This window comes from Tamandua tetradactyla, chromosome 20, assembly GCF_023851605.1.
Source record: "Tamandua tetradactyla isolate mTamTet1 chromosome 20, mTamTet1.pri, whole genome shotgun sequence".
Lineage (NCBI taxonomy): Eukaryota > Metazoa > Chordata > Mammalia > Pilosa > Myrmecophagidae > Tamandua > Tamandua tetradactyla.
Window position 1 is genome coordinate 55,966,085 of NC_135346.1, and position 26,859 is coordinate 55,992,943.

Consider the following 26,859-nt stretch of genomic DNA (forward strand, 5'->3'; position numbering starts at 1 on the left):
AAATGCAGGCTCTTCCTCTTCCCAGGCTTGTGATTTGGGGCAAGTTACCTAACCTCAGTGAACTTCCGAATCCCTCTCGGTGGTTATTGCCCCTGTTTAGAGTTACTATGCAAACTAGAGAAAACTAAGAAAAGAGTCTGGTACATAGAAAGCACTCAATTAATGGTAGTGATTTGTAGTAATGGCACCTTTGGTAATTGTAGCACTCACCAATGAGAAGCATTTACAACATCTGAACACTGGACTGAACTCCCAAATCCATGGGAATTCTGTTAAAAGTAGAAATATCTTCTACATTGGTCAGTCAAGTTAATGGTGTTAGCAAAGTGTTTGATTCTCAAACAAACAAACAACAAACACAAAAACCCGGGAAGGTGGCTTACCAAAACAAAACAAAACACAGACACTCCTGTTCATAAAACAAACCTACATGAGGATGATGTGTGAAGACAGCTGAGTGCAATGGCAAGAGCTGGAAAGCCATGGACTCACATCCAGATCACAACTCTATAACTTCGGCAGGGGGTTCCTGGCAAGTAATTTTAACAACTTGACCCACATTATTTTGCATCCCTAAAATAAGGATAATACTTACTTCCAAGTGTAAAAAACAATAAAAGAGAGTAGATGTGACCGTATTTATATCAGCCACTGCAAGTGTTCTTCCTCTCTCTCCTCCTTTCCTAAGTGAGCATTGTCCTGAAAGAACAAAAATGTCAGCACCTCATTCCTCCACAGATCCATTTATATATCCACCCATCCATATACCCATCCACCCATCCAGCCATCCAACCATGCATCCAGCCTTCCACCCACCCATCCATCCATCCATCCATCCATCCATTCATCCATCCATCCATCCATCTATCCATCCATCCATCCATCCATCCATCCATCTATCCATCCATCCATCCATCTATCCATCCATCCATCCATCACCTGTGTCTGGAACTCAATAATTGTTTGGCTATGGTGATGTTTATGAAACAGAATGAAAAGGAAAATATGTCTGGCATCGGAGAAATGATATTTAACAATAGAGCATTAACAATAGAGCAAAATTACCAGTTGCGTGTGGAGTTGTGTTTTTTTTTACTTTTCTATGATGTGGTTAATTTGAGAGCAGGGATTTTTCTTAGTCTTTTTATCTCCCTCCATAAAGACTAGCATACTGTTTTCCACATAGTAGGCCCATAGAAATATTTACAAGATTTAATTTTGTGCAGATTGGAAAGATGATCAAGAAGAGTTACTGACTTTCCTGAGTTGGCCTGGTTGCATCAGACAGGGCACGTAGACTGCAGAGGGTTGGAAATCCTTGAAACAGAAAACATTAGGACTATTAGGATGGGACTTAGGAATCCCTGCCACCCACCATACATACTCCCATCCCAAGGACCTGTTGTGACAGACAGACCCCAGATTAGCTTGGTAAAGCTGTTGTCACATCTGAGTATATCTAGATGTGTATCAGATGAAACTTCACAGAAATTACAGTGCCTCCCCATAACACACCATGCTACCTTTCCCCACTACGCCTTTGTTCATATTTGTTTATTCTTTCCAGAATAACTCCACCTTCACCATCATTCCTACATCTAGCTCCCTTCTCCTTCAACATTCTACTCATTCTTCCTTGAAGACTTTCCAGGCTTCTCTGGCTTCCACAGACCCCGTGATTCCCTCTAACAAAGCATTTGCAGCCCATTGAGTCTGTCATGTTTACTTCCTTGCTTCTTCCACTAGACTGTGAGCAACCTGAGGGAAAAAAAATTCCAATAAATGTTTCTTGAAAAGCACAAACAAAATACAGATGCCCTGGAAACATGCAGATTCAGAACTAATGCTTTGGGATTAAAAAATAAAAGTTCTTCCAGAATAAGAAGCTATGACAAGTTATAATTTTTCAAGAACCCATCCCACAGGCTCTTCTTATAATGTGCTACTTGACAGTCCTGTCATTGCATGTGGCAGGGGTAGGGGTGGGGGGTGGGGTCTATGTTTTCTCCCCTTGAATCTAGATGGGCTTCTGTGACTCTCAAACAATAGAATATGGTGGAAGTGGTTACTTTCAAGGCTAAGTCATACAAGCAAATGCACTTCTGCTGTGTTCTCTTGTGATGTCTGCACATTGAATCCAGCCACCATGAAGTAAGGAAGCTACGTGCCCGCACAGGCAGGCCAGCACTGACCCATCGGACATATGAGTGAGGGAGCGCGTCTTCAGATGATTCCAGATCTCTGTCTCTGAGTTGCTTCAGCCTTTGAGCTGCCCCAGTTGATGCTGTGGGGTGGAGAAACCAGCTGTCCCCCCTGAGTCCTGCCCAAATTGCAGATTGTGAGCAAAATAAATGAATGTTGGTGTCCTGCACAATTAAGTTTGGTGTGATTACCCAACAACTGGCCAGTGGGCCAGGAGCAGCACCTCAGGGCAGGCTGGGATACAGGGAGGTTCAACAGATATATAATTGTTGGGCCTGGGGAAAAAAATCCAGGTGGAAACCTAAGTAGGTCTGCCCATCCCTCTCCTTGTAGCAGAGTTCACGTTATTACTACTTTCACTCTAATCTTTGTATCTCTCTTTTATGCAATTAAAGTCTTTGTTCATTCTCTTTGTAGAAATGTGCATCCATATTACCTTAAATAGAATTTTATTTTAAGCTAATGGTTCATTAATTTAAAATAGATTAATAAATCAGCATTGATTTCTTCTACTAGCAATATAGCCAAATCTCTTTTGAGTCCTTGAGACTCAATAAAAAGTGATGATGATGATAGCAGATGATAGGGAGGTGATAGAGAAGGTAGAGATAGATAACAGATGATCAAGAGACAGATAACAGATAGATAAATGATAGGTAGAGCCATACCTTTAAGGACATTTAACACATTTGAGGGAATAAAGTTCTGATGTTTTTATAGCTTTATGGAGCACTCATTTTCTATATGATGAGTTGTGTTGAAGGCTTTATATGCATGAATTCATTTATATCATCTCCCAAACCCTGGGAGTTATAGACTGTTTGGGTCCCATTTTTACAGATGAGGAAACGGAGAGTCATGTTGTTCAGGTCATAGGTTGTAGTGGTTAAGCTGGGTGACCCCTGCCAGTGTGACTCCAGAGCCCACCCTTTTAACCCCTGACCCCCTAGCTTCCATCTGAAAGCCCTTTGAACATTGCCTGAGCCCTGAGGAGATGTCCCATAAGTGAACCTCTCTCTCTTTCCAAACAACAGGAAACAAGCTCCTACAAATCCAGCAACAAAAACTCTTCACGTGTCTACCTTAGTTTTCTATTCAAAGCAGAATTTATACATAGTAGCTGCTCAATAAATGCCTGTCCATCGTTAACTCTTTCAAAGCAATAGTCTGTGGCATTTGAGGACTCAGCGTGTCAGTGGGTTCGGGTGGGAGGGTAAGTCCGTGAGTAAAGAGAGCGCAGAGCGTCAGTGCAACCAACAGAAGGGCTTTCTTTGCTGATGTTTTCAGGGAAACAGAACATCTTGGACACATTAAGAAGTAGCAGGAAAACAAATGGCACCTTCACTCAGTCTTCATTCAGGGGCGGGGGCACTCCTAGGGGACAACCTTCCCTTTTAAATAAAAAGAGAAAGAGCTGAATGAAAGTGCATGGTAAGCCCCCAAGAAAGGTACCCCTCGCAGCAGGCTGAAAGGCATTTCTCACCAAGCTCCAGGACACATGAGGGCCCCAGCGCTAATGCACAGCCACCCCTCCCCACCCACCCCCCGCCCCTCCCCAGCACAGGCGATATGAAACAGAGGCCTTCAGAGAACGCACGCTGCAGCAGGCTACGTGTTCCGGCAACTGTTATAAAGCAGGCCAAAGTCACGTCAGGTCCAATTAGTGTCAACGAGGAACATCTGTATTTAGGCACCCACGTTACTTAATGCAAACATTTCGTAATTACAGCCCCTCGCACACACGGTGTGTTTTGAGATGTGGTGTCCCAGTGTGAATCGCAATCACATTTTTCAGAGTCGTCAGCAGAGTCAGTCTGGCTGGGATGCCGCTTGCCGACTGCCCATAAGAGCATTTTGCAAAAATATTGAATTAAGCACAGCCCAGGGTTTTCCTCTTATCTGTGAAATCTTGCGGTTGGGGCTTGACTGTTTTTGTAAAATGAAATATATAAAATGTATAAAATGCAAATAAAGTTGAGGTTAGAGTGGTGTGTTTTTTCTTTTCTTTCTTTCCTTTCTTCTCACCCCCCCACCTCCCCACCGGAGAAAGACATCTGGTTTTTTTCTCCCTTTTCCTTTTTCCCTTCGGTGTGTTAAGCAGAAATGTAAAGGTTCAATTGTTGAGCACAGTCTGAAGGGCTCCAATTCCAACTGTTTTTTCATCTCATCCAGAAGTAAGCCTGGTTATAAGGACACAACTGGTCTGGGGATATTTTCTCATGCATAGGTCTTCTTGGGCAGAATGACTGATACTGGCTTTGGAGTTAAAGGAAATCCAATAGCCTTAAGTTCAAAGTTGAAGATATTTTAAATTCTTATGATGCATTCAGTGAGGCCACAATGAGAATATTATGAATCCATCAATAAGCTTACAACTGCAACAGTCTGGCCAGGCATTTTTATTCATAAGCCAGCAAGCCCAAGGGAAGTACAATTTAGAACTCTACACACTGCTGTTTTGTGCAGACACCTTGGCTTATTTCTGATTATTATCTCCTGCCCCTACCCCAATTTAGTCATTAGATGGGACCTCAGAAACAGCTCTCCCAGCCCAATTGTTCCTCTTCCTCAGATGTCATTCCTGCTCCTCCTTTGAAAATGCCCCTCATCCAGCCCGATTGCTGAGAATACATCCCCAGCACAGCAAGGGGATTCTTCTCAGGATCTACCCTTGTCTGTGACAGGCAACGGGGCTGGCATTGGAAGAAAACAACTGGCTGCTGCTATGGCTGAGGCTTTGGACCAGCCGGAAATTAAAAAAAAAAAAATTTTATTAAGATATCTTCATGCACCATACAGTTCAGCCACAGTATACAATCAATGGCTAATATCATCACATAGCTGTGTATTCACTGTTGTGATTGTTTTTAGAATATTTGCATCACTCCAGAAAAAGAAATAAAGACATAACAAAAAACCATGTATCCCATACTCTTACCCCTCCCTCTCACTGACCATTGCAAAAATTGCACAGCAATTTCTTTTGATCAAACCCATTAGACTCTCTGCTGGCAAGTGACAGAAACCCAAATCAAACTAGTTAAACAAACAGACAAAAAAGGGCTGATCAGCAAATGGAATCCAAGGAGAGGATGAAAGACTAAATTTCAGTAAGGGTAGGTAGCACCTGAACTCAGGAACACAAATAGACACTCATCTCTGTTTTCGTCTGTGGGTCAGCTTCATTCTCCCTTGCTACAAAATGAATTTCCTTTTAATTTATTCATCAAACTTACAGTCCGGCCAAACTGGATAGAACTGTTTTTTGCCTGCTTTTCCTGGTATACATCACTCTAAATGCTGGAAATAGTACAAGAGACAACCAAAGGAGAACCTTGAAAGGTGGTAAAAGAAGGAAAGCCGGTTCAGGCCCCCAGGACTAGAGGTATAGCATAGCAGCTGGGCATCTTGAGTCTCCCCAAAGCAGCTGCGTGTAGAGTTCTAAATAAAATGAACTTGAGAACACAGCAACAGAAATTCACCCAATTTGAACAACAGAGAGAAAACAGACTGGAAATAAAATGACTTGATCCTCAGGGACCTGTGGGATAATAACAAACAATCTAACATTTGTATCATCTGAGTGGGAGAAGAAAAGAGAAAGAGAGTTGAATTGAAAAAGCTTCGAAGAAATCACGGCTGAAAATGTCCAAATTTGTTGTAAATCTTGTGGCATCTTGAGTCTTGCCACAAGAAGTCCACTCAGACCCAGCGTTTTCCAACTCCCAACCTAGCCACAGAAGGTAGCGCAGGTACACTCATTCTTCCCCTGTGTCTAACAGAGAAGTCCCTCAGACAATATCGGGATAGCCTGACAGCAAGGGAGATCCACTGGGAATCCTGCTAGAAACAAGCAGCCGAGGGTGGCATTCTCCATCTCTACCAGGCTTGGGACTCCTCCTTTCCACCAAGAGATACTAGGGCAGGTGGGAGGAACTGGCAAGAGAGGCTCAGCTATAGCAGGCCTCCTGCTCCAGGAAGTCTTCTGGCCTTGTGAGCCTGAGATTTTCTTCCCCCACCCAGAGGCACCACAGCAGCCAGGAGGCACCAGCAGGGGTGATCCCACCACATTCCCAGCCTACTGAGAGACACCAGGTGAACCAGTCCCTCAGGTGGCACCAGCAGGGACCACTGAGAGCCCTAGTGGCATCAGATAAACTAAACAGACCAAAATAACATTGCAAATGCTGTGAAAACTAATGGCTATTGAAAGCTCAGCCCACAAAAATTAGGCCAAGGCCTATGTACTTTTTAAACAGGGTATGTTTTTCTAAAAGAAAAGATTTAAATAGGATCTATTGTTCAGAGCATAACAGACAAAATGTCCAGGATACAATCATAAATCATCTGACATTCCAGGAACCATAAGCAAGTGAGGAAAGATAATAAACTGATATCAACACCAAGATGAATCAAATGTTGGCATTATATTTTGACAAAGATTTTAAAAAAATGCTTCAACAATCAATTATACAAGCTCTTGAAATGAATGAAAAAATAGAAAATCTCAGCAAAGAAATAGAAGCTATGAAAAAAAAAAGGAAATTATCAAACTTAAAGTACAATGACAGAGGGCAGTGCAACAGTGACTCAGTGGCAGAGTTCTCACCTGCCATGGCAGAGACCCGGGTTTGATTCCCAGAGCCTGCCCATCTTAAAAATAATACTAAAAAAAATGCAATGAGAGAAATAAAAAAACCCACTGGATGGGTTCAATAGTAGAGTGGAAATGACAGAGGATAGACTCAGTGGACTTGAGAACAGAGCAACAGAGTTCACCCAGTTTGAACAACAGAGAGAAAACAGACTGGAAATAAAATGGATTGATCTTCGGGGACCTGTGGAATAATAAACAACCTAACATTTGCATCATCTGAGTCTGAGGAGGAAAGAGAAAGAGAGTGAATTGAAAAAGCTTCAAAGAAATCATGGATGAAAATGTCCAAATTTGTTGTAAGAGATACACCAAGAAATCACAGAAGCTGAGCGAACCCCAGAAAGGATAACCCAAATAAAAATACATCATAATTAATCTTCTGAAAATGGAAGAAAAACAAAATATTCTTGAAAGTAACCAGATAAAAAATTCACCTTCCCTATAAGAAAATGCCAATTTGAATTACAGCAGATTTCTCGTATGAAACCATGGAGACCAGAAGGAACAGGCACAATTTTCAAATGCTTAAAGAAAATAACTTTCAATGGAAGTCTATGTCTGGTGAACCCATCCTTCAAGAATGAAGGAGAAATAAAAACATTATCGGGCAAAAGAAAAGGAAAAGAATTTTCACTAGCTTAAATATTGGTTAAAGGAAAGTCTTCAAACAGAAAGGAAATGATAAAAGAAGGAATCTTGGGCCATCAAGAGTGAAGAAGTAAAAACAGAACGGGCAAAAAATGGAAATATACGACAGACTATCTTTTTCCTCATAAGTTTTGCAAATCACATATTTAAGGACTGAAACAAAAATTATAATACCGTCTGATATCTGAGACAATGATATTGAAAGTGGGGAAGGTAAACTTTTTAGTTGGACACTAGTCACACCCTTCATCAAAAGGGAAATGAAATTTCTACACTTCACTCGAAGGGGCAAAATGTTGATACCCGTAGACAATTTAAGTTACATGTTCATATTCTAATACCTAGAAGCCACCACTACACAGAGATACTCAAAAACACTAAATATATCAAGATGGATTCTAAAATACATTCCTGTAACCCACAGAAAGTGAGATGGGAAAGAGAATCAGAGGGAAAAAAAGTAAGAAAACAGCAGATCTAAGCATGTATGTATCAATAATTTCTTTAAATATTGGACTTGCCAGACAGAACAATGAAGGCCGTCTGTCCTGCTGTTGAATCTGGTTTTCCACTCCAGGTTTCCAGCTCTTTTGTGGGGAATCCTCTTTTAGAGGTCCAACATCCCCCTCCAAAACCTGACTTTGACTACTGAACCATGTGTGAGCAAGATTCTACAGGCACCAATCAAAAGACAGAGATTGGTAGAGCAAATTAAAGAAAACATGACTCAACCTTATGATGCTTATAAGAAACTTACTTCAAACTCAATGAAATGGGAGAGCAAATGGATGGAAAAGGAGAGGCCATGCAAACATTAATCAACCGGCTTTCATCTACAAAAGAACAATGTGACCCCAATCTCTTTCAAGCTTCACACCAACAATTTCTACCACTCTTTCTAATCCAGATGAAGAGGTCCACTTGGCACAGTGAGTGTCTGGGGCAATCAGGGGACAGAGTTCTAGGAGAATATGATGCCTCTGATGGAACCACAGGATTGGAGTAGGGGGAGAAGTGGCTCCTAAGAGAAAGAAAAGCACTGTTCACAGAAGGTGGGCTAGTTAGGAAACAAAAGCAATAAGTTCCCATTGCAAAATGCATCTCAACTCTCTTTATCTGGCACAAAATAAATCCATTCAAAAAAATAAAAGTAAAGCAAAACTACCCTTTCTTAACTTTTAGCTTTCTAACCATATCTTTCCAGATTGAGCAGAGGTGAGGGTCTATATCATACTCTGCCGCTTTTGGCCAAATTTTTGGGTTAATAGATGAATGGGGTTAAATGCCGTATCTCATTAGTTCAACCCATGACCAGGATTTAGAGTTGACTTCTTCAGACCAGGCATACCACTGTTAGGATTCTCTCCAATTTAACCAATTCTGTAGAAGAAATTTAATGACTTTTGTGAATTAAAATACATTACAAAACACAACCCTTCCCTCTTTCAACAGTTGAGCACAACTTCCAATGAAGGTGAAATCATTTTTGTCATCGTTTATCAAATCCACAGTTATCCATGTTTGGTGGAAGAGAGCGAGATGCATAGATTTCAGTTAATTCATTCAACAAATACTACTTAATGTCTTCCTATGCCAGACTCTTTGCTGGGTTGTGGATGCATGGAGAATATGGTCTCTGACCTTGAAGGGCTCATGGTTGAATGGAGTGGACAGATATATAAACACATACTTGGCAAAATACAAAATATATTATCAGGCAAAAAAGCCTTTCTCACAGAGGCAACAGTCATTGAGAAATGGAGACAGTATTAATTTTTGGGTGCAGGGAAGATCCCTCCTGGAAACTTGAATGAAATAAGTCTTTCAAGACTTCGCCTAATTTTGGTTCTTATGGTATAAGTTACAAGACAGAAGTTTCAGAACACACAGAGACTTAGAGGGCAGGACACAAATTGCCTTCTTGCCCTTTATTTTATATTCAATATGGCATTGAATCACACCCAGCTATTTCCCCACAGGTTTTAGTTAGGGTAACGAAATAATCTATCATCCAAGACTGTAGTTTGGAGGAAGAGAATTAATAATTACACTGGGAGAGCAGGTGTGAGATGGGACCCCAATCTTCGGCAAATAGGCCAAAAGATCATTCTGGCTTTATTGCTTTGCTTTTGAGGTTCCCTTCTTTGCATATTTCTGAGTGGACTCAAACCCTTTCAACTTTTAGAGGGTGGACCTTTGGGTTTCACCCTCAATCAGGTATCTGCTTTGAAAAGGGGAGGAGATCTTTACCTTCTCGTATCCTCTCCCAGCTGTGACATGGAAACTTCAGTTAACACCTCATCACGGTGCAGGCAAGTTTAATCAAGTGTCTCTATTCTGTTACAGCAATTTAGTAGTGGCATGATATTTTTTCAATTGGGATAAATTCCCATACCATAAAAATCCACTTTTTCGAAGTATGAAATTCTGTACTTTGTAATATATTCCCAAAGTTAGGCAACCATCATGATTTAAATCCAGAACATTCCCAATATCCCAAAAAAAGACCCGGTACTGGTTAACAGTCATTCTCCATTCCCCACCCCCCACCCAGCCCCTGGCAACCATTGACCTAGTTTCTGTCTCTATAGATCTGCCTATTCTGGACATTCCATAGAAACTGGATTCTGTAATATGTCCCTTCGTGTCTGGCTTATTTCACTTAGCTTAATGACTTCGAATTTCATTCCTTTCTATGGCCAAATAATATTCCATTGTATGGATAGATCACAATTTGTTTATCTGTTCATCTGTTGATGGACATTTGGGTTAGCTGCCAGATGTTTTAATGCAAGTTTATTGACACATTATATTCACATATCATATGATCATCCAAGGCATACAATCAATGGTTCACAGTATCATTATATAGCTGTGCATCCATCATCACAATTGATTTTTATACATTTTTGTTGCTCAAAAAATAAATAAATAAAAATAAGAACAAACATGAGATAAAAGTAAAAAAGAACACCCAAAACATCCCATACCCCCCATCTTCCCCTATTATTTATTTATTTATTTATTACCTTTATTTACTTACTCATCTGTCCATACACTGGATAAAGGAAGTGATAGTTACAAGGTTTTCACAATCAGTCGGTCACACCCTAAAAGCTATATGGTTATACAATCAACTTCAAGAATCAAGGCTACTGGATTAGAGTTCAACAATTTCAGGTATTTCCCTCTGGCTACTCCAATACACCAAAAACTGGAAAGGAATATCTATACACTGCATAAGAATAACCTCCAGACGACCTCTCAATTCTATTTTAAATTTCTCAGCTGCTGAAACTTTATTTTGTTTCATTTCTCTTGCCCCTTTTGGCCAAGAAGGCTTTCTCAATCCCACAATGCCAGGGCCAGGCGCATCCCCTGGAGTCTTGTCCCACATTGTCAGGGAGATTTACACCCCTAGGAGTCATGTCCCATGTACAGGGGAGGGCAGTGAATTTACCTGTGGAATTAGCTTAGAGAGAGAGGCCCTATCTGAAAAGCAAAAGGGTTCACTGGGGGTGACTCTTCAGCATAATCATAAGTAGGTTTAGCTTCTCCTTTGCAGGAATAAGTTTCGTAAGGGCAAGACCCAAGATCAAGGGTCTGGCCCCTCACCTTGGCAGTCCCCAATGCTTGCAAGAATATCAGGTTTTCCCCAGGTGGAAAAGTTTAATATTTCCACCTTTTTCCCCCAAGAGGACTTTACAAATACTTTTTTATCTTCTGCCCAGATTACTCTGGGATGTATCGGAGCTGCCTGATTTTGAACAAACGTTTCTCATAAGAACCTTGCAAGAATCTACACATTGTAGGGCACGATGGGAATTTATCTTTCTGAAAAATATGTATACCTATCTTCCTGCGGCTTACTTTAGAATAATCATTAGTAGTCCTACTTGCATTTATTACCTTCTTTTTTTCCCAAAGGATAAAGCAAAAAATATCGAATGTAAGGTTAGTGTTAAGGGAAGCTTTAATACTCTAAAAGGGAAATTGTTTTGGAGTGGGCATTTATTTGCACAATTACAACATGCAGGCAAATGCAGAAGAGATGAACGATTCTGACATGTCAGCCTTTCACCAGCCTAGCCCTTGGTCACAACATCTCCTACAAAGCACGACATTTAAATGAATGCCACCGAGGTGTCATCTCCATTCTCCTTGGCAGACAACAGTGAAGCTCTAAGGCGGCGGGGCTGTCCCTCCTTCTCCCCTGCCCAGAAGCCTCTTGCCAAAACATTTAGTCCACAAGGCACGTGTCAGGTCTCTTGAAAGCAAGGGCATGCCCTGCCTCCCAGTCCCAAAGCTGGAAAAGCTGAAAGTGCAGAGCAGGGCTGCTCTGTCATTTAGGTTCTTAAGGAAGCAAATAAAAATGTGTTCTATGTAGACCTGTCCCCATGGCAAACCAGAGGAGAACTGCAAAAGCGTCTTTACTGCACTTGGCGAGGTTGGAGTAGAGGCGGTCGCTGTTTCTACTTAATGTATTTGGCATCTCTGAGCCTGCACTGGTCATTGCCAATTCTCCTCTTACTGTTAGATATTAGTTATTCTCCGACATTCAACCAATGATCAGGGTAAGATAAATTAGCTGAAAAATTGTGATCCCTCTGACTATTCCCTCGCCCACCTGGAATCTGCAGGTGAAGGACAGTGAGGGGCAGCAGGGGTACCACCGAGGCCCTGGACCCTGGTTACCAAAGCAGTTAAAGGAGCCCCTGGGACTCTGGCTGTGGCAGCCTTTGTGGCTAGGTGGGCCGTGCAGCTGGTGCCGGGTTTACCCTCTTTCTCTTGGGTGAGGCGGTGGCTATTGAGGGTCCGCTGCAGAGAGGATTCGGCCATGCAGCCGCTGGGATCCGAAACCAGGCCAGCCTCCGTGGTGCCTCTCCTGGCTGCCGTTGCTGGCTGCTGTTCACTCAAAAGCGGGAATTTGACCAAGGGTCTCGTGAAACAGATCACCCCAAAACATCTGGGGGTCCTGGGAAGGGACTGGAATCCCTGCGTGAACAGCTGGGACTGGAGCTAGTGAACTCCAGGATACCTATTAAGGTAGTAAACTTGTAGCACAGGCTGCAAATCAGATAAGAATTAAAGTCCTAATCTGTCATGGAGGTAAAAGGGAGGGAGCAAAGAGCAAAGAGGGCTGCTGTGCAGAGGAGATAACTTTGATAAAGAATAGAGGGTTACAAAAGCAAAGGAGGAGAACACGCATTTTAGGCAGATGAATGAGCATCTGCAGTGGCTCAGAGGCATGAGACAGAGGAGTCTATCTGGGGGATCCTGAGGAGATCATTGATCCAGATGTCCAAATGCTGGAGACAGCCAATGGTGGAATTGATTTGAGTGATTTTCATAACATTCCATTTCACAAGCCCTCCATCCCACTACTGTAACAGCACATGGTGGTGTGACCAAATCAGGTTGTGCAGAAGGTAAAGGGTGGCTGCAGTGATGATGTGGCTGTCTTATTGGAAATGTACAACTCATCAGTGTCTTCAGCTGCTCATATAATTCAGTGCAAAACAATTGTTTTATTAGGTTGAACTGCAGTTGGGCAAAAATGTATGATTGATGTATATGTATACATATCAATCAATGTATAGATATAGGTATGTATTTTGGCACCTCTTTTTTTAATTACTGTGCTCTTCCAGAGATCAAATATTTAAACTTCTGAAATACTTCTAATCTGAGCAGGACTGTCTGGAACATTCCGAGCAAATGATCTACAGCAGGTAAGTGCAGCTGTAGATGCACAGAAGGGGGGCAGCTAAGGAGGAGCGTCGGGAGTTGATGGGGCCAGGTAATTAAGAACTTTCAAATTCAATCAAAAGGCTTGGACTTTACTCTCTAGATCAAGGGTTCTCAAACCATATTTTTCTGGTATCATCTGGGGATCTTGTGAAATGCCGATACCCAGGCACCTCCCACAAAAGGTCTGATCAGTGGACCCAGGAAGTCAACTGAGCATTTTTAACAAAAGAAGTATCATGTTCCTTCCAAGGTATATTTTTGATCATCTATTATTCTTTAAGCCGCTCAAGAGCAGGGACTGACTATATCTTCTCGACCTCTGAAACCCAATGTCCTAAACAGGGTCTGGCACTGAGCAGGTCTTCAGCAAAAGCTAGTTGAATGACTGAATGCTCATTCTGGCTGTCTGTGCATGGTGTGGACTTGAGATGGTAAGACTGGAGACAACAATTGATGAGTACATAGCCCAGTGAGCAAGGACGAGATCTGAACCAGGACTTGGGGCAGACAGATGGCATAAGAAGAATGGATTCTGTTGCCTGTTTCCCAGGAGCAGTTGAGAAAGAGAGAGAATCAGACCCAGGTAGAGCAGTCAATGATCCTACCAGCAGCCAATGGAGTTTTTGCCGGAGCTCCCCCAGCACCCAGTGTCCCTACGGCAGGGAGCATCAATAGCTGATAGCTTACAGGGAATCTGGAAACAACCAGATGTGTTCAGACTCTTCTCTTAAACCAGAGGTCCCTGATTGCTTTGGGACTGGGCTGGGGTCAGAGATGCCAGGGAAATGACAAGGATATTGAGTGGAAGGCAGGACCTGGGGCGAGGGGCCAGGGAGAGATGAGAGATATGAAGATGGACTGGGAGGATTGCTTAGCCATGGGAGACATGTTCAAGAAAACAGGTTGCCTTTAGTGCCTGCGGGCTGCCTTTGGAAACAACATGCATTCTAATGCCGCACTAACTCTGGAAACCTAGCTCTCCCTTCAACAGCTGTGTTGACCTGTGCAAGTCAAGAAATGCCTGGGGGCCTCAATTTCCTTACCTACAAAATAAGAGATAGTAACAATTTCTTCATAGGATCCCCAACCCCATGGATTATCAATATTGTTTTACTTGGGTTTTTTTTTTTAATGTTATAAGGGAGAATTCTAAATATATGTAAAGTAAGCAACATGTATTATGAACCCCCCTGTACCTATCATCCTATTAACCATCAATATTCTGCCATTCTTATTTCACTACACCTCTACCACTTTCTACTCTCCATTCTATTTATTTTTAGTCAAATTCACATGCATTGAAATGCACAGATTTGATTGTGCAGTTTTTAAAAATTTTAACGTTGTGGTAATATATATTTATTTATATATTTACCACTTGAACTGTTTTTAAGAGTACAACTCAGTGGGATTACTTATATTCGCAATGTTGTGCAACCATCACCACTATTTATTTCCAAGATTTCCATCACTCTAACAGAAACTGTGTACCCATTAAGCAGTAACTCCCCCGTTCCCCCCCCCCCAGCTCCTTGTAACCTCAAATCTAATTTCTGTCTCAATGATTTGCTTATTCTAGATATTTCTTAAAAACGGAATCATGCAATATTTGTCCTTTTGTGCCTGGCTTATTTCATTTAGCAGAATGTTTTCAAGGTTCATCCATATTGTAGCACGTATCAGAATTGTGTTCTTTTTTATGACTGAATACTATTCCATGATATACACACACTACATTTTGTGCATTCATTCATGGTTGATGGATGCTTAGGTTGTTTCCACCTTTTAATTATGGTGATAATGCTGCTATGAACGTTGGCATGCAATTGTCTGTTGGAGGCTCTGTTTTCAATTACTTTGGGTATTACACAGGAGTGGAATTGCCAGGTCATAATGTAGATCTACTTAACTTTTTAAAGAACTCCTAAACTTTTTCACAGTGACTACACCACTTTACATTCCCACCAATGATATATGAGGTCCAATTTCTCCACATCCTCAACAGCGCTTGTTATTTTCAATTTCTTTCAATAATGACCCATTCCAGTAAGCGTGAAGCAGTATCTCAGTGCAGTTTGGATTTGCATTTCCGTGATGACTAATGATGCTGAGCATTTTTTCATGTGCTCACTGGCCATGTGGATACTTTTGCAGAAATGCTTATTCAAGCCCTTTGTCTATTTTTTTTTTCAGGATATTTTAATTAATTGAAAGATGTATATAAACAGCTTGGCACATAGTAGATGATTAAGATTTTGTTTCCTCTTCATCATTCCTAGGCATGTTTACCATATATAGATAAGGCCCTAAATATCTATAGCTTTGAGTTTTGCATGTTTTAAAAGTTTTTAAGTATGCCATCATACTATTTATATCGTTCGGCAGCTTATTGTTCACACTCAACACGGATTTTTCTTTAAATTTTTAATGATAAAACAATGTACAAGCACATACATTCTTAACATACAAACATTATGGTGTACAGTCTGGCTCACAATATCATCACATAGTTCAACATGGATTTTAAGATACATGGATCCTGAGTTCATTAGTTGTCCCTGGTGAATAGGAACTGATGGCATAAGCTTTACAGAGATGATTTAGCAGCTCTCACTGGACAGTTTTAGGCTATTTCTAAGTTATCACTATTTCAAGGATTGCTTAGACAACCATTCTTTCCCCTATCTCATCCTATAAATGAGAAGTTCTAATGCTTCACATCGACAATTGATTTTTGTCCAGCTTTCATAATTTTTGCCAATCTGATGAGCGTTCCTTTTCTAAGAAAAAATAATAACAAAAGTACCTGCTACTTCTGGATTTTCTAGGACTATTCTAATTTAAATACACTGCCTATTGCCCTGTAAGTAACAACCACACCGGTTAGAAAAAGGGAATGGATATTTAGAACAAGAGCTATGGGCCACTGTAAATGGAGATTCTGGCAAATGGGGGGTGCTGTGGGGGAGGGGACAGTAGGTAGAAGATGATATTGGGGGGAAGGGCATCATCTTTTCTGCCCTTGACCCTGTTTCATCATTGCTGTTTTCAAAGTTTTCATTTGGAAATTATTTCAAACTCATAGCACAGTTGCAAAATAATACAACTCCAAATGGAGAATTCCAACATTTTGTGGTAGACAGATCTGTGGTCCCCGGAGATATCTGGGACCTGATCCCTGGAACCTGTGGAGTGGTTACCTTATCTGGCAAAAGGGATTCTGCAGATGTGATTAAGTACTTGTGATATCTAAAATGGGGAGATTTCCTGGATTATCCAGCTGAGTATGTAATCCTCATTATATATGTATCCTTATAAAAGGGAGGAGAAGGGGATACGATGAGGGAAGCAGGATGAGAAAGAGAGATGGAATACAGGGCCATGAGCTGAGGACCAAGGACAGCCTCCAGAAACTGGAAAAGACAAGGAAACGGAGCCTCCAGAGAGACGGTGGCCATGTTGACACCTTGATTGAACCTCTACCCAGATTCCCAGATCTAGCAACTCTTAACATTTTGCCACAATTTTCCATATCAGTCTATAGCTAGCCAGCTATCCGCTTGACCCTGGTTTTGCATGCATTCCTAAGAATCACAGTCATGCTGATACAATTCTTGTGCCCTGGATATTTTGGTCTTTTCTGAGACCGGGGGAAATAAACGGATTTTTTTTTTAATTGAAAGACTTCAATTTGCAAACAGAGGGTTACAGAGATCAGAACACACCACTCTTGTCTCTGAGGCACTCAGGGGATTGAAAAGGGGGTCAGGCAAAGTGATGGGTGCAGGGCACGGGGGCAAAGAGGGGACAAATGGGGTGCTCCGCCCGAAGGCGAACCTCTCCAGGACACATCTCTGAGGCTGAGCACGGGAAGGGTCGGGAGTCGGGCAGGCAGCTGGAAAATGGAAGAGCGGGACGCAAAGTATGCAGACCCCATCTAAAGGGACATGACTCTACCTGATCCAGGCCGTAAGAGAACACAGGTTCAGGCGTGCCAAATCTTCAAGGGGATTTTTCAAGAGGAACCAGAATCTTTTTTTTTGGAGGGGGTACTTAAAACCTCCCCTGTTTTCAAATCGTAACTATTTCCATTTTGAAAGTAAACGCTGTGTGGTTCCAACAAGTGCCACGAGATGCTGCGCCTGGCCCACACGCCGTCACTAATGCCCCTGAGGTCCCCCAAACGTCGTTTTCTCTACCCTCCCCTAGCTGCCACCTCTGGGCCAGGTGCTGCTAAACTCTTCCCTCTTGTCTTATTCCGTGTCGACTCTGCAGAAGGGAAAAAGCAGAGGGTGGGCCGGAGAAAGGGGTGCCAAAAGAAGCTTCAACTTGACCTGTGATGTTTTAAGTTTTTAATGAGAAATGTTTTTGGTTTCTTAGGTCATTCAATTTTTCCCTTTAAGAAGCAAAAGCATGAGTTTTGTGTTCAGGCAAATTGAGGTGTGTATCCCGGCTCTGCTGCGGCTCTGTGGCTTTGACCAGTGTGGTAGACAGATCTGTGGTCCCTGGAGATATCCGGGACCTGATCCCTGGAACCTGTGGAGTGGTTACCTTATCTGGCAAAAGGGATTCTGCAGATGTGATTAAGTACTTGTGATATTTAAAATGGGGAGATTTCCTGGATTATCCAGCTGAGTATGTAATCCTCATTATATATGTATCCTTATAAAAGGGAGGAGAAGGGGATGTGATGAGGGAAGCAGGATGAGAAAGAGAGATGGAATACAGGGCCATGAGCTGAGGACCAAGGACAGCCTCCAGAAACTGGAAAAGACAAGGAAACGGAGCCTCCAGAGAGACGGTGGCCATGTTGACACCTTGATTTTGTCTAGTGAAATCCAATTTGGACTTTTGGCCTCTAGAATTGTAAATGAATACATTTGCATTGTTGTAAGCCACTAGGCTTGTGGCACTTTGTTATAGCAGCAACAAGAAACTAATAGAGTGTGATCTTTAACTTCCCTGGGCCCCATGTGCTCATCTGCAAAATGGGGAGGGTTGACTCGATTTCACAGGCTGCTGTTAGGAGCAGAGCTCCTGTTTGTTCATTAGGATAAACAACATCACAGCTGACATCAAATGGGCCCTTCTTTCCCTCTACCATCAAGGAGACAGGCTCCAAGTAGGGAGGTGTCTGTGACTCCAGGCAGCTAAGAGCTCAGGGTGGTGCCAACCCAAGCTCAAGCTCTGAATATCCTGGGGCAGATTCTGTCCCATGGCTGGTGCACAGGAAAATGTCACTGTGATAAAGATGCAACCATTTAAGAGATACAGACCCTGAGTTCCTGAAACTATGTAAGAGAGAGCGGCCTCCCTTGCATCTTGTTTCACTTCCTGACTCTCTCCTCTTGTATTTCAAGAATGACCAGTTCTGTCACAGGAAGTTTGGAACCAGTTTAATCATGGCTTCCAGAGACTGGGGCGGCTAATCTTTACCATATTTGGTGGCTGCCATTGCCTCATGTAGTAATAAACTCAATTTCTGTGCTCGGGAGTTCGACCCCACTGGGGAGCAAACAGCAAAATTGAACTCCAGGAATGTGACGCATGCCACACCACAGTCCTGTGGGCCTCTGACGGGCTGTATTGATCTTAAAAACAGAGAAGAAGGATCCTCCTGAGTCTGTGCGAGGCAAGCATCGCGCCAAGAGGGAGAAAGGGTCTCGGGAGGGCCTGCTGCAAAGCCCGCAGTTTAATGCTTATATCACGAAAAAGGCGAATGCAAAGCTATTTCCTCCCAGTCGTGTCACAACCTCCCAGCATCAGGAGGGCTCAGCTCCTGGGGGAACAAGGGCTTGGAGATATCCCAGCCACAAGCTCAGACAGGAAACCATCATCTGATGTCAGAATCGGTCAAAAAGGCGCCTGGCGTTTTGGCATTGCAGCACCTGTGCTTTATCAGCGAAAGCCTTCGCTGCAGGCACTAGCACCCTCGAGCTTCAGGTACTCTCCAAATCTGTGACCGATTTTTGCTCTGCTGAAAGGCTGTTAATTTTAAAATCATTCCTTCCCTTTGGGCAAGTTCTCTTTGGCCCAGTCTTCACGTGGATTCGGATGACTCAGATAAGGAGTAAATGGATTTTTCTTAAACAAAAAGATTTGGGGCAGTGTGGAAGGTTGGATTAAGTACCCCAACAAACACATGTCCTCAGTCTGAACCCACGTCCCTGAGAGTGTAACTCCATCGTAAACAGGACCCCTTGAAGATGTTATTTTCAGTTAAGGGGTGAGGGTGAGTCTTTATTTGGATCACTGGGAGACTTATAAAGGGAACCCCAGAGTCACTGAAGTGAGAAAGGAGAGGATATCACCATGCCAGGAGGAAGGGATTCAAGCCAAGGAACCCCAAGGTTTGCTGTCAGCCAGCAGCAGAATGCTACAGATTTGGGGGAGAAAGCAAGCCTTGTTGATACCTGGATTTTGAACTTGATTTCAGACTCCTAGTTTCTGAAAGCATGAGCTAAAAAATTCCGGTTAAGCCAACCCATTATGTAGCATTTGTCATAGCAGCTGAGGCACACTGAGACAGGTATGCGTGTGTGTTTGGTGGGGGGGGGGAGAGGGGAGGGGGTTGGTGATTAAGAAGAGAAGGGCAAGGTGGAGGGCAGCCTCACCTGGCATTAATTACGTGCCCCTGGAGCTCCTTCACCTGGCTTTGCATTGCAATCACCTGGGGAGTTTGAAAAACTGATTCCTGGCTGCACCCCCGACCAATTACACAAGCATCTGTCTCTTTTAAGCTCCTGGGTGATTCTAACTGCACAACCAAGTTTGAGCAGTGCCCAAACACTTGGGCAACCAAGCGGTGCCCAAACACAACCCTGGCACCCATAACAGAGCCAACAGAGAAGCACTGAGAAGAAGACGACCACTTCCTGAACCCCAATCTAAGCCCAGCTCTTGATATCATTCTAGGCATCCAGCAAGTTTGACAATTGCTAAGTGTATATCTTGAGTTCCCAGGCTGGGACAGTCCCAGTTGACATTTGTCCCAGAAGCATTATTCATGGAGCACCTTTCCCCTTTCAGAAATGTCCCAATTTAGATGATAAATTGTATGATCACCTGCTTGTCAGATGGGTGTTATCACTCTCCAATCGAAGCACAAGGAAGCTAAAGCTGAGAAAGATGTGGAAACACGTCCGAAGTCACACAGTTGTATTGAACCTGGGTTTCTCAATTCCCAAGGCCTTAGTTCCTTGACCTGTGTCCACCTATCTACCTTCCTAGGGGCCAGAGGCAAACATTTAGAATAGCTGCATTCTTCTAAGAGAATTTAATGCAATCCAAACGGTTGCATTCTTCTTAGGGAATTTTAAAATGGAATGTCTCACTTCTTTTAAGGATAGAAAAATGGAGTAGAGTATAAATAAACTGCCCATTTATTTAAGCCTAACACTTCACTGAGCATCTACGATATGCAAGGGGCTGCTCTAAGTATGGGTGGCCCATCAGTGATAAAATTATCATTGTGCCATGAAACAAACACAAAGTCACTCATCCATCGCAATCAGTGCTGGGGAGGGGGAACAGGGCACTGGCTGGGGAAGTGGGGGCAGTGGTCAGCAAAAAATTCTCCTGGGAGGTGACATTTAACTTGGGACTGGAAGGAGCAGAAAAAGCTAGCCAGGCAAACTGTCTTCCCTTTACCAGCAATGTTTTGTTTTTTTCCTTAGCCACAGAACTCATTTTCTGGTTGCTAATCCCGTTTCTTGTAAAAATGTGGTTGGTGTTCCATAAGCTCCCCTAATGAAAGCCCAACCTTGAATTTATATAAAGATTTAGCCAGAGACACCCAGGATTGACAGAGGGGAGTGAACCCCAAATCTACACCCCTGGCTTTGGAGCAGCACACGACCACCAGGTGTGAATGTTCTAAGCAACTGACCTTACCTCTCCAAGACACAGCTTCATCGTCTGTACCATGGAGCGAGAATGTTACCATCACCACGTTAAGGGGATATCCAGATAAATTAAACATTGGCTGACCGTATTGGCTTCTGCAGCCTCTCTCCTGTCCTTGAAAGTCTTCTACTTATATACGAAGATGAAATCTTAAACTCCTGTCATTAGGTATCTCCTGTAGGCAGTTCTATCGGTTATTTGTGGAATAGGATTTTCTGGAACCACCAACCCCACATGATAGTTTTTCATTTAATGGGAAAGCTGGTTCCCCTTTTAGCCCATGCTCTTTAAGGAAAAGTGCCCATAGGTGGCTGAAACCCAACAGTCTCAAGAGAGCCTCTGCCAATTGCTCTCGCTACTGCTGGTCCTTGGTATGCATTGTTGACTACGGTGCCAAAAGGGCAGCCCAAGTTATTCCTGCATCCCTGGGACATCAAAACTCAGGCACACCCTTCTTGGCTCTAGAGGATGGGTCTCAGCGACTGTTATCTGTACCTGCTTAACCACAGCTTCTATTGCCCATAGAAGGAGAACTGCTGTACCAGATGGAAGGTGTTTTCTTTAGAAATTTATGTTGAAGTAAAAAACATGTGCAAAAAAATGCATTCCAATGAATCTGCACAAAGCGAACACCCCCATGTGCCACCATCCAGATCAAGAAAGAGAACCTTAGTATTCTAGAGTTTCCTGGTTCTCTAAAACCATAAATTTGTCTTGCAATTGGCATATGTTTAGTTTCCTGGATTACTCAAGTCAAATATCAATGCAATGGTTCAATTTAAAGAATGGGAAATGACTGATTTGTTTTGAGGGTCAAATCAAGGCATCACTAAGGGGATGTTTAATCCCTGATATCTGAGGGCAGTCTCCTGGGGATCCTCGGTCCTTAGCTCGTCACATGGCAAGGCACATGGCGGCCTCTCTCTTCTATTCCACATTCCACTGATTTTCAGCTTCTGTCTGCTCCCCCTGTGACTTTCTCTCTGTGGGTCTGAATTTCATTCTGCTTAAAAATGACTCCAGTAACAGGAATAAGACCCATCCTGATTGAGGTGGGTCACACCTTAAACTGAAGTAACCTCATCAAAAGGTCCTGCCTACAATGGGCTCACACCCACAAGGATGGATTAGGTGTAAGAGCATGGTTTCTGGGGTACCTACAGCCTTCAAACTACCACAGCACAGATTTAAAGTTTGTCCTGGTGTACTTAGTTATGTCCACCCCATTGGTACATCAAGTGCCACGTTTCCCAAACCCCACAAACCAGCACACCATCATCCTTCTTTAATTTTGACCCATCTGATGGAACACCTGTGATTCTTTTACTTTGTGCTTGCCCAATGATTGAAGAGATGAAATGGTACAGAGTATGTTTAATGGCCTCTCAAATTTATTATTGCTGCCTATCCGGGGTGAAAGCAATTTTTTGTTGCTTTTGTCCAATGATGTTCCCTGAGTGCCTCTAACAGAGCTTGGACATAGGAGACATTCGTTATTTATTGACTAAATAAATGAATACATTTAAATATATAGTCAAAATCATGGGTCCTTTCCTTTAGGTTTCTGCAATTTGTTGTCATGGCCAGAAAGCAATTTTTTACTCATGAGTATTCATTATTCAGTCATATAACTTCCCAGATAATGGTTTTATTTTGTGCACTTTGGATTTTAAATAATTTTGAATTCATTTTAGCATAATGTTGGGTAGGGAAATATATACATATGTATTTTAATTGGGGTTTCCATGACCTATGGCCTCTTATTTTTTAAAATCATTTGGGTGGATGACAGGGCTGCCTGAACAACAAGCCATGGAGAAGTGAGGAGAGCTGAGTATTTAATAACATAAAACATTCCTGCCAGCCAGCAGTCTTCAATCCTTGGCTCAAGGTGTCCCCTCCATGTATCTAAATAGACTCAGTTTCTGGCAGTTTAGAAAGGAGGGAAAAGATCATCTAAGCTAGGGAAATAAATTTTTAAAATTCATGTTTCATTTTCCAATATTTCTATTTATTCTCTGATTTAAGTGTTATCCTAGTTTTTCAATACTTCATTTGTATTATGCTTACTTCTGTTTCAGGACCTTGTACTGCATTCCACTGATCTGATTGTTTACTACTATACCAGTTAACAAGATATTTGAATTATATTAAAGGCATGTATGTGTTTTTCTTTTTCAAAAATTAGAATTTCCAGAACATTTTCTCTTAATCTGGTCCTTCAAAAAATCAGTTCTCAGATTTGTCAATTCTACTGGTTATTTGTTTTTTTTTATGTCTGACTGATTAATCATACTTTTGTTTTAGGAATGCCTTCTTTGTAAAGACTTACTTTATAATTCCCTCTCCCCGCCCCTTCCCCCCACCCCCTTTATTTGATGGGATGCTCTGCTCATTTATTTTCATTCATTCAAGAATTCAAGGCTCTTTTTCTCTGAGTTCAATTTTTACCACATCTTTTAAGATTTGGTATGTTTTCATCCTAACAGCCCACAGTTAGGCTTTAATTTCCTCTTTTCAAGAGTCACTTACATTAGTGTTTTCAATTTCCCAGAGATTTATTCTTATTGTTATTTTAGGAGTACAGTTTTGTTTCAAATTGCTATTACATGGTCAAAGAATGCACTCAATAAATTTTCTAATTTTGAAAGAGCTTTGTCTGAGATTTTTCTTTAAGGATCAGAGTGGTCATTTTCTTAAACTGTCCCAGAGAAACTTGAAAAGAATGCATATTCTTTGTTTGTGGGTGCTAGGTTTGATACATATCCATTAAACTGAGCTCAACAATCATTTAATCCATTTTTCCTTTGTCTGTTCTTATTTCATGCTTGTTTGACTCTCAAAGAAAAGAAAGGTTGCTTAATGATCTCCTCTGTCTGCAGTTTCTGCTGATTTTGTCTTACATTTCTAACATTTTCTTCTGACCTTCACGGTTTTTTTTTTTTTTTTTCATTTTGGAGGGGAGGGTATCATGTCTTTGTTTTTTGGAATTCACTGTAAGTATATTTTTGTTAATGCAGCTTCTAATTGTGTCATTAGTCAATTAGAGATAGTCAATTTCTCTAGTGAGAGGTTTGCCTTCTTGACTTGAAAGTGTTCTTTCTATGCTAAAGAGACTAACTCCCTGCCATGTATGTCATAAATAGTTTCCAAACTTGTTGCTCATTTTGAATGCTGCTCATGGTATATCTCCTATGCAGACACATTTAATTTTTTGCAGTTAAATATTATACTTTTGCTGTATTCTCAAAATAATGTGCTGAGGGAGTTTGGGTCAGGGAGAAATGTCTTGGTCCCCTCTCCTTGCTGGTTTGATTAAGTACTTCCACCCAGCCCCTATTTGCAAATTGCGGTCCCATGTTTCTTCCTTCCTTTTCTGCCCTTTAGGATGTTCCAAGGTAACTCCTTTCTCAGAGAAAGCAGGAACCCCTTTCATCTTGCAAAGCCAATGACCTAAAGATGTAATGAATTGAGGGACACATTTGTCACTTTTGATCAGTATATAGCTAAAATGGTATGTGCTTCTCTTGCTATTCCTGATCTGAAATTCTTTGCCCCAGGTCTTTAAACTCGGCTCCTTTTATGATTAAAAAGAATTACAGAAGATCACCGAGTGTATAGCAGATTTTACTAGATTCTGAAGATTCACAACAATGGTTTAACCCAAGCACCTACTCACAATATCTTGACAATTAATACTCTACATCTGTTCTTAAAAATCTCACCTCCATTTCTGACTACCCCCTCTCATCCCCCTCCCTCCTCCCTCCACTCCCAAATTCTGATTATGTCTAATTCAAGGCAGTCAGAAGTTTTGTTTTTTTTTCCTTGTCTCTTGCTTGTAATTAAATGTATTTTTCTTAAGGAAAGCAGGTTATTTCTGAACAGGCATTCTGATGTCAACTGTTAATGCAATATTTTCTCATTCCACAGTAATACTTAGTATGTTGAAAGAAGTCTTCCGCATAATAAAAAGTTGAATGCAATTTTATGCTGAAAGTAGATGCATTTGAGTGTCTTAGCCTTGAGCAAATTATTTGATCTCTTTTCAAACTCTAAACCTGAGGCACCCAACCCAGTGTCTCTGGATCTGGGCTGAATCTAAGGAAGTAAAACTGTGTGCCTTGGGCAATTTACTGAACCAGAACCTACCTCACCAATTAAGTCAGCTAATCAGCAGCTGACTTGAAAACTACGACCCTCAACCAGCACCACTCTACATCACCTGTAACAGAGACCCCAAACTGCTTCCAATTTATGTGTTAGAATTTTGCCTATATTAGCTTGAAATTTTTACTGACTGCTCCTTCATTCCCTTAAATATTCGTGAAATTTCCTTTACATTTTTTGCCTATCTAAGGCTGCTGGTGATTTCTTCAGCATCCACTTCCCCCCTCTATCTTCCTAACAGCACCCCAATTTTGTCCCAAATACCCAGGCACCCCCATGCGGCCATGACCACACTGAAGCGTCGTTCCCAACCCCCGCCATTAGGGATGGGGCTGACTGGTCCAAGAATGACTTAAGTTCCCTCACCCAGTGATTGGCTAAGGAAAGGTCATGTGACCCAACTCTGTCCAATGAGATGTGAGAGAAAGTCAGCTCAGGTGCTTCTGGGAAGATTTCTTGATTCCCAAGAGAGGGTCATGGAAGGAAGCCGCTCACCCTAATGTTGTCACATCTGCCTATGAGGCTTACAAAGGCTGCAGCCATCTTTCTGTCAGAGGATGAAACCACCACTGAGGTTGGCAGAGCAGACAGAAAAAAAGGAACCTGGGGACGTGATGACATCATAAAACCACTGAAGTAACCATCGCTGAAGCCGATCCTCATCAAGACATCCTTTTGTGAAGAATTGTCCTTATTGCTGAAGGCATTTGGGAAATGAGGTAGTTATTACTTGCAGCTGACAGCATTCTACTGAAAGACATTGTTTAATCATGCCCTAATCCTTTCCTCAAATTGCACACAGTCTAGTGTGTAGGTACTAGATTTGAAACATATCCATTAAACTGAGCTAAACAATTATTTTTTCCATTTCCTGGGTCCATTTCCTATGAAAGAAGTAGATGCTCAAACAAAAGTGCCCATTAAAGAGCACTGTCCGTTAAAAAACAAACTAAAAAACCATGTGAATGCTATAGGAACCCAGAGGAGGAACAAATACTTTTCCAAGGGGATCCTGGAAGGTTATGGAGCCCAGTGCTTGGGGTGAGTTTTGAAGGCTAAATAAAAAGTTACAAGGGGCAAAACAGTGGCAAAGCCATTCCTAATAGAGAAGCTAATATGTACACAGGCATAGGATTCTCCAGTCCAACATTCTGAGTGACTTGCTTTTCTTCAATGAGTAGTATGGTCTCATCGAGAGAGGGGTGGTGAGCATTCATTCATTTACTCATTTGTTCGTTCATTCAAGACATATTTTGGGGTATCCAATATCTGCCAGGTGCTGTTTTAGCTGATGGAGAGCCTGCCCTCTTAGAGCTTACAGATAAGCATTACCCAATCATGCTCACTTTTGATCCGTGTTGGTGGGTCCTCTCACTACACTAGGCTGAGACTCTAAAATTATCAAGCAGCTGATGTGGACCTGAAGAATCCCATCCTTCTTGTTTCCAGCTCATTCCCTCCTGGACTGATACCTCTTTCCCAAGGCCCGCATACCCTGACCCCACCCACCTTCCATTCTTACCAGT

The 26,859-nt window shown here is 42.0% G+C and overlaps 2 long non-coding RNA genes and 1 pseudogene across 2 annotated transcripts in view; 1 reads left to right on the plus strand and 2 right to left on the minus strand.

Moving 5' to 3' along the window:
- Nucleotides 1-646: 646 nt before the first annotated feature.
- On the minus strand, nt 647-25,909 carry LOC143664616 (uncharacterized). The gene is made up of 3 exons (XR_013166548.1): nt 25,829-25,909; nt 1,258-1,317; nt 647-699 (listed from the first exon to the last, which is right to left on the minus strand). It is a non-coding gene; the product is annotated as an uncharacterized LOC143664616 (long non-coding RNA).
- On the minus strand, nt 11,690-12,346 carry LOC143664736 (ornithine decarboxylase antizyme 1 pseudogene; annotated as a pseudogene).
- Nucleotides 25,752-26,859, plus strand: part of LOC143664615 (uncharacterized) — a 38,657-nt gene continuing 37,549 nt past the window's right edge. Inside the window, exon 1 of the long non-coding RNA XR_013166547.1 lies at nt 25,752-26,052. This is a non-coding gene — a long non-coding RNA (uncharacterized LOC143664615). The remainder of the gene's footprint in view (nt 26,053-26,859) is intronic.